Raw genomic sequence first — 13,921 nt, 5'->3', positions numbered from 1 at the left:
TGGTCTGGTTGACTCCTCCTCTCTAGAGCTTTGCTCTTTCTGGTCTCTCCTCAGGAATGTTCTAGCTTGGAATTTTCTCAAGTTGGCTGCTACTTGCCACTCAGATCCTTGTTTGAATGCTGCTTCTCACTGCATGGCTCTCTTTAGACTCAGACTTCATTAACAGCCACTTTCACGCGATTTTAATGCATTTGTTCACCTTATCTTTTGGAATTTTTTTAAGATTTATTGCTATTGGAAAGGCAGATTTACACAGAGAAGGAGAGGCAGAGAGAAAAGATCTTCCATCTGCTTGTTCACTCCCCAAACAGCTGCAAAGGCTGGAACTGAGCTAATCCAAAGCCAGAAGCCAGGAGCTTCTTCCAGGTCTTCCATATGGGTGCAGGGACTCAAGGCTCTGGGCCATCCAATGCTGTTTTCCCAGACACACAAATAAGGTGTTTAATGGAAAGTGGAGCAGCCAGGACACAAATCAGAGCCCATATGGGATGCCTGCACTTGCAAGTGGAGGAAATAAGTACTGAAAGAAGCCAGGACCTTTGTCCGTCTTGTTCCCAGTCTTCTTTTCTGGCATACCGTAAGCATTCCTCAAGAATTTTGTAAGTTAATTTTAATCATTCATGGTCCGTGTCTCCACATGTGGCCCCATACACCTAATTTAAGAGCTAGAACTTCTGCCTCCAACTTTGCTGGTCATTCTGACTTATGTGTATGTGTTGGCAGACCATGTTCAAACTCACCTCCCTAACATCTTTATGCGCTCACACTTTTCAAATGTCAAAACTTGAACCGTCGTTGCGCCAGGACACCCCATATCTGCACTGGTCTGAATTTACCTTTTCTAACTTGCTGTTGTTACAACAACGGTTCACGAATGAAAATAATGTTCTGTAAGTGTTACAGTTGCTAACTTTGCACTCCATTAATGGCACTAAACTCATCTGTGTAGTTGATGGAAGCTCTGATCCTCCACGTTGTGCTGTTTAAAATACACTTGCCACGAAAGACTATTTCAGACAGAATTCAAGTCCTTTCTAGGTCTTTTTTAGAACTTGGAAGATGCACTGGGATTAGGGCTCATGGATTCCGAATCCTTCCGGTGGCTAGTTTGACCCTAACTGAGCTTGCGGGACACGCTGCTGAGTCAGCCACATTGGGAAGTTTTAAGGGTAGAACGGATACCACCTGCATAGATAGGATGCTGTGCTGCCTCAAAGCTTGAATGTAAACCAGCTCCCGCCTATGGATTTGCTCAGAGTAGGTGATCGTCCTCTTTGGAAAATAGGTAGGCCTCAGAACCATCTAGTTTTGCTCTTAACAAGGTCACCTTGGTGGCAAGGAGGACTCTTCATCAATTAGGGGCTTAGGGAGGGGTCCTTTCTCCCTCCTGTTAGGAACACACCAGAGTAACTCCTACTGAAAGGATGGCCCGGTGACTTTTGGGGGATATTTCCTGATGTGTTTGGTACTATCTTAATTTCTGTTGCTTTTGCTTTTTTAATGTAAATTCTCCTCTGGTAAGCAGCACAGGATATTTGGGAAGTCCTTTTAGTGGCATTTTGCTGTATTGTCCAACATATTGTTTCTAGTACCTTTTGATGTGTGGCAGCTGTGTTTGAACAATTCCAAGTGTGCCATATGAAAGTAATCAAAGACGTTAACACACTAGTGTCTGCAGCCCCAGAGGTATTTCCTGCACACGGTACTGCTCACCCATGTAGAGTTGTACGTAAATTACTTGGTCTCATTCTTTAGTATAGGGGTTTGGGGCCGTGGTCGCATGCTGATATGTTCTGTAAACGTATGTGATCTCATTGTATGTTAGTACTGGTGGGTCTGTGATTTGCTGGACATAGCTGTGCACCACGGGCAGCATACTGAAATGTGCATTCAAGCGCCGGTTGTATATATCCCACAGTCGTCTGTATGGGGTGATCTCTCAGATTTCCGAAGCAGGAAACAGTTAAAGATTAGTGTTTTCTCTGATAGAGTATACCCTGGGTGGAGAGTAATGGCTAACTACATCACACCCTAATGTAAGCACTTATTGGGAAATGTTTCCCATACAGTATTTTGTTACAGTAAGATTGCACTGTACTTAAAGTAAATATCCCTGGATCCCCTCCAAAACTGAAGGAATGTAGATAGGTTATAGAATCTGCTCAGTCAGCACTCAGGTCTTACAATACAGAAGCGCTTTGGCAAAAAAAAAAGGGGGGGAGGGGTGGGAGGCTGCTTTGTTTATCTCCAAAGGTGGTGAGAAGAAAAAAGTCACTTGAACACAACACACTTTCAAAGTACTGGCAAAGTGTGCTGAAAACCAATGTGTGATCCTGAAAGCAGGCCTAATCAGATGCACATCGCATTACCTCACTGATGGCAAGCTCTCCAAGGATGGGACCTAAACATGAAGGCTCCAAAGCTGACGGATGCTGTATACAAGCCACATATTTTTAAGATTCAAGTCTGGCTTATCTATTCCATGTCTAGTTTATCTGCTCCATTCCAGCATACTTTCGCAATGTTTACCAAACGATGTCAGCTCGTTCATTATTTCACTGTGTATTACAGAATTTTAGGTAGCTATAAATGGCACACATATAGGTAAAAGTACAGATTGGGAGAGAGTACCAAACCGTACTTTCCTTATTAAATGAGGTGTTGGGCTGTTTTGGAAAACCTGCTTTAAGACAGTTTCTGGAGCCCTGTGGTGAGTCACTAAGAGGCCACATTTATTGACATTCTTTTTCTCCCCAGTGAGCACACTTGACAAAGCTCTAGCGTGTCTGGTCCAGGTAGAACTTTCACTATTAATTGAAATAAGGACACCAATAGCTTTTCATGAATCCCCAAATGCTGTTAAAAGGTGCCGGGTAAAAGTTAGAGCTGGGGGCCCCTCTTAGGGGACTAACTCTGAAACCTGGAAGTAACGTTTCCATGCTGCTTCGGTCATTACCTTCGTTTGGCCTCCCACAGGACTTCACTGGGCACTGGGCCACATCAAGCCTTAACTCTTTGTTGAAGGAATCTCTTTGGAACATCCAGTGTTACAAGAGCAGACTTTTCCAATCTGGGGGGAAAAAAAAAAAAGAAACTTCTTAAACTTACAGTTCCACTTTTCCCATTTCTGGATTCCCGCCGGATTTATTTCTTCTATTTCTTTTCACAGGTAAACATGGGGATACCATGGAAGGTACTGTCTGCATCCTCATCCCCAAACTCCTGGGATGCTACACACTGTCCATTCTCAACAGAGTGCCGTTACGTAGTGCCTGTCACTGCCGTCAATACTGAAGGCTCCTTCTCCACGTAGATGCATTGCCTATTCTTGTCATTGTGCCTGAATGGGCACAGAAATGCATAAACAGCCTTGCTTTGAAAAGAAAGAGTTAAGGATTGGGATAACGGAGGCTCCCTGTAGTCTATCCCTCATTTCAGAGACTTAGCTTGGCCTGTTTTGCTCAAGCCAACAAAATTAGAAACAGTTCCTGAAAAGTTGCCATTCGAATCAGTTACTTTAATTCACGGTCCTTCAGAGGACACTTAAAATATACAAGGTACTGTCAGATACTAGAAGAATACACAACCATGGAGGAACTGACTGCCTTTTATTCTAGAATATTCCTAACAGAGAACAGAACATTCCTAACAGAGATCAGGGATGTCCACCCCGCTGGCTGTGTAAGCCCTGCAAGATCATTTGAGTCAGGACTCAAAATCCAATCAATCTATAGTAAGGCAAAAACATTTTTTTTAAATATTTATTTGTTTTTATTGGAAAGGCAGATTTATTAAAAAAATAAATAAATAAAGGAGAAATAGAAAGATCTTCCATCTGATAGTTCACTCCCTAAATGACTGCAATGGCCAGAGATGAGCTGAGCTGAAGCCAGGAGCTAAGAGCTGTTTCTGGGTTTCCTACATGGGTGCAAGCTCCCAAGGCTTTGGGTCATCCTCTGCTGCTTTCCAAGGCTCTAAGTAGGGAGCTGGATAGGAATTGTAGTGGCCAGGATACGAACCAGCATCCATATGGGATCCCAGTGCTTGTAGGGAGAGGATTACCTAACTGAGCCGTCGCACTGGGCCCTAGTAGAACAAGCTTTAATCATTTTGTATGACCCCTGCATGATCTAATGTAAATCTCCAAACGGTCCTTGGCTCCAAAAATGTTTCTAGCCGCTGAGGTGGAGGGCTGGATAGGTGAAGGAAGAGAATTCCAGTTGGAAGGAAAGCTGAGAAAAGTTTCTGGGGTAGGCATTTGAACAACATGCTCACAAATCAACAAGTTCTTTTGTTGGGACTTTCTCCACAGCAAAATAAAACTAAATAAAAAAATGAACAACCCATTGCTAAAATGACAGGACCAAATTACCACTCATCAGTATTAACCCTGAATATAAATGGCTTAAACTCATCAATTAAACATCACAGATTAATGGACTGAACCACAAAACAAAATCATCTCTCTCTTGCCTACAGGAGACCTATCTTCCCAACAAAAATGTGTGGAAACTGAAAGTGAAAGGATGGAATAAGATATTCCAGGCTAATGGTAAGGGAAAATGAGCTGGTGTAGCCATTCTTACATCAGATAATACAGAACTTTTACATGAAAAATATTAGGAGATGAAGAAGGACACCACATAATAACCAAAGGATGCATTCAGCAACAAAGATCACCTTACTAATTTATTAGGATGTTTCATTCTTCATCTCTAACTTTACTTGTTTTTTTCTCTCTTGCTTTTCTTTGCTAGTCTGGCTATAAGTTTGTTTTGCTTGTTTTCTTTAAAAAAATGGCTCTTTCTTATTGCAATCTGTAGTTTTTAGTTTCACTTTCACTTTTTTTTGCTGTGATTTTTATCATCTCTTGCTTCCTGTTCGTTTTTTCTTTTTTAACAAGTCCTTGAAATGCATTATTAGATCATTTATTTGAGATATTTTTATTTTTTGTAGGCATTTGATGTTATAAATATCCCTTCCAATACTGTTTTTGCTACATCTCATGGGTTTTGCTATTTTGTTTTTAGTTTCATTTCTTCAAAAAGTTTTTTTTTTCTTATTAACTTCTTCAGTGACACGTAGGTGATACATTAGCATCATTTCTTCCAGAAGGTTTTTGATTTTCTTTGTCATTTCTTCAGCGACACATTGGTCATTCAGTAGCATGTTATTTAACTTCATGTTGTTGTAAAGGTTCCATTTTTTCCCGTTGTTGATTTTGTTTTATGGCTTTTCATTTAAAACAATGCATAGTAACTGTGTAATAGAGACTATCATACCCAGATGTGAATATACAATGAAGTAGGCATCTCTACTTCCAAACCAAAGATGGACTCCCAATGAAACTGCTAACTATATCTTGACAATAGGATGCTGGACTCTCAGCCATTGTCCGTATCTACAATGTCAGGATATACTTAAATAACAGAATGATGGACTTATGACTGTTCATGAAAGACTATACTATTGTGATAATATAGGGGAAATTAGAGGGAGGATGGGATTTGGGGTGGGAGGAAAGGAAATCCCAGAGCCTGTAGAACTGTACCATAAAATAATAAAACAAATAAATAAATTTTAAAAATAAAAATTAAAAAAGGAAAGTTCATTAAACACACACATATACACACATGAAAGAAAAAGAAAGCAAGAAGTCGGTTCACCTGAATATTAAACATATGGTTTAAGAAACCGTGGGAGGAGGGACATGAAGGAAGAGGATCTGATTGGAAGAATAGGCTGGAGAGGAAGTATGTGAGATTTCCAGTTCCAAACTAGGAGGAGAACTTTGCTAACTCACAGAGGGTCCCTGGAGGCCCTGGAGGGATGGTGATTCACACAGCCTGCTGTGGCATCCCTCTGTCCTGTCTGGATGTCCCTCTGTCCTGTCTTGGGCGTCCCTCTGTCCTGTCTCGGGCGTCCCTCTGTCCTATCTGGGCGTCCCTCTGTCCTGTCTCGTGTGGAGGTCTTCAATTTAAAAACTCAGCAATCTTTCAGGGGACCTTTATTAACATGACTAAAAGCAAACAGAGCCATTGCAAAGAAGATGGAAACTACATGGAAAACCTGCATTTTGCACATGTCAGCAAAACAGGGTGTAGCACCTTGTTTGGTCTACTGCGATCTTTGAGTACAAGAGACTGATCTGTAGTATGTCCTCCTCCTCCTCCTTACTGCCCTTCCCTCTGAACACTGCCTTTCCATGGTCTCGTGTCCCAATCTCCCCACAGTATAGCCTAACCTAATGCTTTCATTGAGGAAAGGTGCAGAGTATTATATGGAAGTAATCGAAATAAGTTAGCAGCTTCCCCTGGGTATGATTTATGAAGAAGATTTAGCTTCTTGATCTTTTTGTCTTGACCAACACAACTTTCACCTGACTGCTTACCTTGAGATTCCTGAGGACCTATATCCTTTCAATGCCACTGTTGGAGTTAAAATCTCAAATAACCCAGGAAGAGGGAAACTGAATTCAATTGTTATTAAGACGTAAATGAACAATAATATAGAATTGTATGTGGGAGCTAGATGGCGTACTCAAAGTAGGATCATTCTAGAAGTTAACAGAGGAACTGATGACATAGCTGTGGGGGAGCCTCAAGGGTTAGTGCAGAATCTTGGGATGATAAAAGCACAGCTGTTACTAGTCCTCCGCCCAAAAAAGAACAGAGGGACCAGTGGCTAGAGCCCAGCACCAGACAGACAGAATTGTCCCGAGAGGAGCTGAGACCCAGAAACAAAGGAAAGCTCTGGCCCAAAGTTGCCCTGCAGGTGGAGAGCCTGGGGAATGAACAAATCCATTGATCTCATTTTTAACCATCTCTTACTCTCTTTCCAGGGCTCTGCATTTGCTGAATTGAATTAGAACTGGAATGGGGGTAGAAGGAGGCAAGATTCGATTCGTGAAGTCCCTGTAAGCAATGCCCTTGTGTTGAGCTGGGGGAAGTGACTGCAGAATGTGTCTGGGTGAACAGAAGTCACACCCAGCACCTAGAGAGAGGGAGAAGGTTGTCTTAAATCAGAGAAAACACATGGTATTTATCCTCTTTGGGATTGGCTTATTTCACTGAGCAGAATGGTCTCCAGTTGGGACCATTTTGTTGCAAATGGTAGAATTTCATTCTTTGTAATGGCTGTGTAGTAAAACACAGAACGAGTAGGTATCTAGGTGAACAAGTATATACACATATTCTCAAATATAAACTGTCTGTTGGAGACTAGCACACCGCAAAGTGAAGATTCATTGCAGTACGCATCTCTACTCTTGAATAAAAAGAGGACTTGACAGTTTGAGACCAGATGCTCTACCATTACTTATGGCTGCTCTACCACCATACACTTAAATTGCAGAATGGTAGGCTCAAAACTGTCACTAAAGGACTATACCACTGTAATAATATGGAGGAAAGTGATGGGCGAGAAAAATAAGGAGGGGAGAGAGAGTGGGGGGAATTCCTACAGCTGCAAAACTGTATCATGGAAAATAATAGCAGCAGTAATTTTGAAAAGAGAGAGGGAGAAAGAGAGACTTGTAGAGGGAGTGGGAGATGAGAAAAAAGGGAAGTCAAACTTAACATTGGAAAGAACTGGCTTTGTTCTTAGACACACACACACACACACACACACACACACACACACCCTTCATAAATCAACCTAATGACAGAATGTTTTTTTTTTTCCTTCTAAAGTCAAAGGGAGACTTTTTCAGGTACCTCCCATTCTACCATCTTTCTTCCCATGAGGAATGCTGGCTTAATGAAATCCAGATGTGCATGAGATATAACTTACATGGATGTAACTCTCCACGAGACACATGCGCAGTCTTAGGAACCACTTGGAAACACACCTGAAGAAGAGCCAACGGGGCAAAATATTTCTTCCTTCCTTGTGTAGGACTGGCTTTCAGGCAAAACAAAGTTAGTCACAAGTCTTGGAGTCTGTCCAAAGTACCTCTTCTCCAGTCTGCATCTCCAGTCCATGTTCTGGAGAGTCATATTCATAGTTCTTCTTTTCTGTTCATTTCCAGCTTTCTCAAACAGTGAAATAAGAAGCAAGGACACGATGAAATTTCGTCTTGCTAAGGGTAAGTATGACTATGTGGAATTATGATGCTTTTAAAAACGTCTGCATCAGAACCCTATGCTGCCTCCAAGCCACACCCCTTCCCTGATAAGAGTAAAACAAAAGGAGCATGCATTCTCCTTCAATCACACTAACTTTTCAAAGTTCTTTTTTTCTGCTTGGGATTAGCCAACCAATGCCTTGACTGATTGAACTGGTGTTTTTTCTTTTTTTAATTTATTTTTCTCAAATACCACTAAATTTTCTTTTTTTGCCTAGACTTTAATTCTTTCTACAGATGCGTAAAACTAGACCTAAGTACGGTGCCTCGAACAATAGCATATTAACTTGCAGAGTTCTGTAGTCTTTCCCCACACTCCCTGCTTGCAATGTCATACATGAGGTTCCATGGACATGGCCATGCAGGATAGAGTCTCATGGATTTAACACTGATCCTGCCTACTGAGCAAGGTGACCTGCGTCCATTGACTACAGCACCTGTGTGTGGCCTCGCTCATGCAACGTCACTCTTGTGTTTTGCACAGCAGATTGACCCTTGGAGTTTCTCAGTGGGTAGTGGGTAGCGGGTAGCAGGCAGAGGGGGAAATTCCAGGAGTCTCATATGCCAACTATCAACTTCTTAAATCATCATCTCAGAAGTTCCTGCATGGCATGTGCACTTCAAGCCTGTCTCCATCATCAGCCACGTTCAAGGGCAACAGAATTAAACTCTCCCTCCCATTTGACAGGGGAAACAGGCTGAAACTACATGGGTTTTTCCCTTTCCTTGTGTCTTTTCCTACTTTGGCATTGATGGAAATCATACCCACCGGTCTGTGCAAGCACTATTCATAGGTCTGCTAAAAGGACCCACTGGACAGATCCCAGAATTCACAGCGGGTTCTGGAGTGCCTGAGACTTTAGAACCTTCTAGTCCGACTCCATCCTCCATCTTAGCATCTCCTGCCTCCAGACAGAAAAAGGAACAGTAACTGAGCTGGCAAATTTATCTGAAAAATCCTAGAGCTGCGTGGAACAGGACCGAAAAAGTGAGTCCTGCTCAGCTTTGTGAGCTGAGGGCAAAGTGAACTCTCTTCTTTCAAATGAAAATTAACTCCGCCTCTCCTCTCCAGAGGACATTCTCTGGGACACATGCACTCCCCACATTGTCCTCATCCTAACTCTATTGTTACTGTCTCTGAGGTTGGGCCAGTTGCTGTCCGATTTCCTTCTCCTCAAACTGGCTAGATGTATCAGAGGTGTTAGAAGATCAATGTGAATAAAGTATGTGAAAATGCTGTGAGCGGACAAGTTCCAGGTATAGGTTAAGTATGTTTCAGGAGGACTGCCAAAATCAGGGGTCAGGAAACTTTGCAAAGGGCCAGGTCGTAAATATTTTCAGCTTTGTGGGCCATGTGGTCTCTGTCACAGCTACTCAACTCTGCTATTGATGAGAGTAAAAAAAAAAAAAAAAAAAAAGCCACAGAAAGCCTAGGAACCAATAGGTGTGGTGGAATTTGGTCCTAGGACTTTTGCCAACTGCCAGTCTACATTACGGTTACACCTGGGATGAGAATGGAGACAGAAATCAGCACAAGAGTAAATTCCTAAGAAAGCCTTTTCTTGATACTTTAGCTATAGTTTAGCCACCAAATGCAGTGAATTACCAATGTACAGATGTGGGAAAACGCTGTTGAATAACAGCATGAACTAACACCAAGCCACCCCTTAGAAAGAGAATATTGGTGAGATACAAGCTTGCGGGGAGATCTTAAGTCTCATGTCCCAACCTTGGAGTGTAATGGCAAAGAAACTCATACAAGCCTAAATCCCTGAAAAACATAGCAGTCATGAAGAGCTCTCTGGGCTGTTACAAGACATAGAAATCATGGGTACAAGTGTTGAACCAGATGGCCAGAGGACATGGGCCCTACTGGAGCCTTTGGCACAAACATAGAGCATATCACAATATTAATGATGGTTACAGCGATTGTACAAAACATGCCAAATACTTCCTGTTAAAAACTTTGGTCTCTAAAAATCTACCATATTCTCTTGATTATGAGAATGCTAAAAAAAAAAAAGAAATACAAATTATTAGCAATGCCACATGGGTTTCTTGGAGATTTAGCTGAATTTTAGCTTTCTGGGATGGAGCTATTAAGTGGTTCCTTTTTTTGTGAAAAACAAAAATCCTTATGTATCTGATTTTCTGACTACATTTCCAAAAAGCCTGATGCCAAATTCAGATGGAAAAAGAAAAATATGGAAGTTAGCAATTAACACTGGGCACATGAAGAAAGAATGCTCCATGAAGAGCCCGGTGCGATAGCCTAACGGCTAAACTCCTCGCCTTGCATGCACCGGGATCCCATATGGGTGCTAGTTCTAATCCTGGCAGTCCTGCTTCCCATTCAGCTCCCTGCTTGTGGTCTGGAAAAGCAGTCGAGGCCCAAATTCTTGGGACCCTGCACCCGTGTGGGAGACCTGGAAGAAGATCTGGGCTAATGGGTTCGGATTGGCTAAGCTCCAGCCATTGCGGTCGCTTGGGGAGTGAATCTACGGCTAAGCTTTATGGCTTAGGATGTTGAAAACCTGAGAGCTGGAAATACTCGACTAAGAAAGGAAGTGGAACCTGAACACACATCCAGCTTAGAGCTCATGCTCACCACCAATATTCCACAGGAAGGCAGACAAACAGACAACCTTCTAAAGGCTTCTGGGGAAGGTTTTTCTCATGAATGAAAAAGAGAGAAGTCAGTGTGTGGCCTGCTTCCTTTTGCCCCATGTCCCAGGGTCTTCTGTAATGCCTAGAATAACGGGAACCCTAATCTGACAATGAGGAAAGTGAAAGTCGTCCTGTAAAGATGGAAAAGATGGCAAGTTCCTGGGTCCTTGACTTGATTTGACATAATTGAAACACCAGCTTGACAAACTCTAGGGCTCGTCTCCTGCAGAACTTCTGTTGGATGAAGTGATGTGTCTTCATCTTTACTGAGTTTCAACTAGAAGCTTCTCTTATTCACAGCGAGTATCATCCCAGTCAAGCTAACTCAGACATCCTTAGAAGTGATGTTTCCAACAAGATGAGAAGCATCCTTCTGAAATCAGGCTTTATCGTTGCTAGAAATACATCAGGGACATCAAAAGGGGAGAGGGTTAGACAAAATTACCCAAGATGCCTTCTAATGCTAAGTTGTTGACTTCAGTGAAAACTATGGCTTTCTGTATTCAGTAGGATTAAGAGGGGAAGTATTGAAAATACAGTAGAAAAAAAATCTGGAGAAAAATGCAAATGTTTAGAGGATAAATGGAGAAGAGACGTTCGCAGAATTTGAGGCAGAGCCTCTGAAACTGAGGATGCAACTAGCTTGGAGCTGCAGGATAAACTCACTTAATTTGGGTATTTACTTCCTGAATTCCATTCTTAAAGAAAAAAGGAAGGAAAATTCTTAGCTTTTGTGTTTGTGGTCTACCTACTTCTCTTTCTCTTTGCCTCCAAAATCTACTTCCTGATTTCTCTCAAAATCACTATCACTTCAAGCCTGTTCCTCCACCAGCAGTACTTATCAACGGCTTCTAAAGTTGCAAATTCGACAGCCTGTTTTTGGTTGTTTAGCTTCCCCATCTCCCTGTGGCATTTTGTCCCAACATTTATGCTCCTTGCCCCATCGTCATCCTCTCTCTCTCTGGATATCTTCAACATTCTCCACCTCTTCCAGCCTCTCTTAACCTCCCCACCCAGATTCCTTTTTAAGATTCCCTCCTAAGTAGTTTCTGTATATTTTGTAGCCAACTAGTGCCCCAAATTGAATTTGCTGCTTTTCCCGGAAAACAACAACAAGAAGTACTCTTCTGTAATTCTTTTTTTTTTTTTAAAGATTTATTCATTTTTTATTACAGCCAGATATACAGAGAGGAGGAGAGACAGAGAGGAAGATCTTCCATCCGATGTTTCACTCCCCAAGTGAGCCGCAACGGCCGGTACGCGCCGATCCGAAGCCAGGAACCTGGAACCTCTTCCGGGTCTCCCATGCAGGTGCAGGGTCCCAATGCGTTGGGCCGTCCTCGACTGCTTTCCCAGGCCACAAGCAGGGAGCTGGATGGGAAGTGGAGCCGCCGGGATTAGAACCGGCGTCCATATGGGATCCCGGGGCTTTCAAGGCGAGGACTTTAGCCGCTAGGCCACGCCGCCGGGCCCTCTTCTGTAATTCTTATCTGTTTCCCACACTGAGAAAACAGAGGCATTTTGGCTCCTCCACCTTGTTCCAACACTGAATCTCTTTTATCTCTTGTCAGTTCAGCCCCCGAGAACTCCGTTTCATTTGTCCCTGCTCCGCTTCCACTGCCCAACTTCAGCTCGTTACTTCTTGTCTAAAGCTCCTGAGTAACAGCCTTCAAATTACACCAGCATAACTTGTATGACACATAGCGCCTTTTCACTTTTTTTCTTTTTACTCTGGGTGATCGCTCCTTGCTGTGAGTGCCTCTTCATTTTAAAATAATGCCTGTGTTCCTTAAGGTCCGTTACTCATCTGAAATCTGGTCCCATCCCACCGGCCAGCGTCAATGGCCACCATGGAACTTACAGACCTCGTGTGAGATGCTGCCTGCTTCTCCGTCTCAACTGTGTCCTCACATTCTGTCTCTAGATGAATTGTTTGCCTCTCCCTTCACCTGGCAAACTCAGTGTGTCTTATTTTACCTCAAGCCTCCCTACCGGTGGGCAGTCTTCAGTTCTCCATGGGTTTCTGTATCTCCATCAAAGCAAAATGACATTGAATGGAAATTGTGAAACATCCCACTCCCTGCTCTGTACAAGTGCCCAAGTTCACAGTTCAGCCCACGTATCCCCTCCTGGGCATCTTTTGTTATGAAACCAGAGAGGACTAGCAAGGAACCTGTCTGTTATTCAGTCACGGGAACAGAGAAATGATCCTACAAAGAAATAAAGTCAGCCTACCCTTAAAATCTTTTAAGGTGCAGAACTCTATAGAGCAAGTGATGGGGAAAAATGAATAATTTATCCTTTTTTTTTTTTCAAAAGGCAAAAAGACAAGAAGGGGGAAGAGACAGAGAAGGAGAAATCTGTCAGTTTGTTCTTCAACAACCTTCAACAGCCTCAGCTTGGGGCCAAAACCGGAGGTGCAAATTCACCCTACATCTACCGCATAGGTGCCAGCAATACAGCTACTTGAACCAACACGTGGTACCTCTCAGGATTTGCAATCCTGGGGTCAGGATGAGGGGTTGGGACCCCAATCCAAGTATTCCTCTTATGGGGTATGGTAGACCCTAGAAGCTCTTAACCACTATGCTAAATGCTTGCCCCCAAAAAGTTTTTACCAAATAAAATGTGACTCAGTATTGTTATCCCTCAACTTTTTTTTTTAAATTAGAAACTCAGATATACAAAGGAGGAGAGACTGACAGAAAGATCTTTCGTTCATTGATACACTCCCCAAGAGGTTGCAATGACTGGAGCTGCGCCGATCTGAAGACAGGAGCCAGGAGCCTTTTCTGGGTCACCCACGTGAGTTCAGGGCCCCATGGTTTTGGACCATCCTCGACTGCTTTCCAGGTCACAAGCAGAGAGCTGGATGGGAAGCTGCGCCTCCAGGACATGAGCCAACACCCATATAGGATTCCAGCGTATACAAGGTGAGGACTTTAGCCGCTAGGCTACAGCACAGGCCCCAAAATGTTGTTTTATTTTTAATGTGGACAAATACAAGATATGTGAGAACCAATGTTTCATTGTTCTACATTTTGGAAAGGAAGCAAAGCTAGAACTCAAGATTTAAAGAGTTAAGGAATTCATTTAGAATTAATAATAACCCACACTGTCGCTTGATAC

The sequence above is a fragment of the Ochotona princeps genome, chromosome 31 (assembly GCF_030435755.1).
Source record: "Ochotona princeps isolate mOchPri1 chromosome 31, mOchPri1.hap1, whole genome shotgun sequence".
Lineage (NCBI taxonomy): Eukaryota > Metazoa > Chordata > Mammalia > Lagomorpha > Ochotonidae > Ochotona > Ochotona princeps.
The sequence above is the reverse complement of the archived record's forward strand: the minus strand, read 5'-3'. Positions refer to the sequence as shown.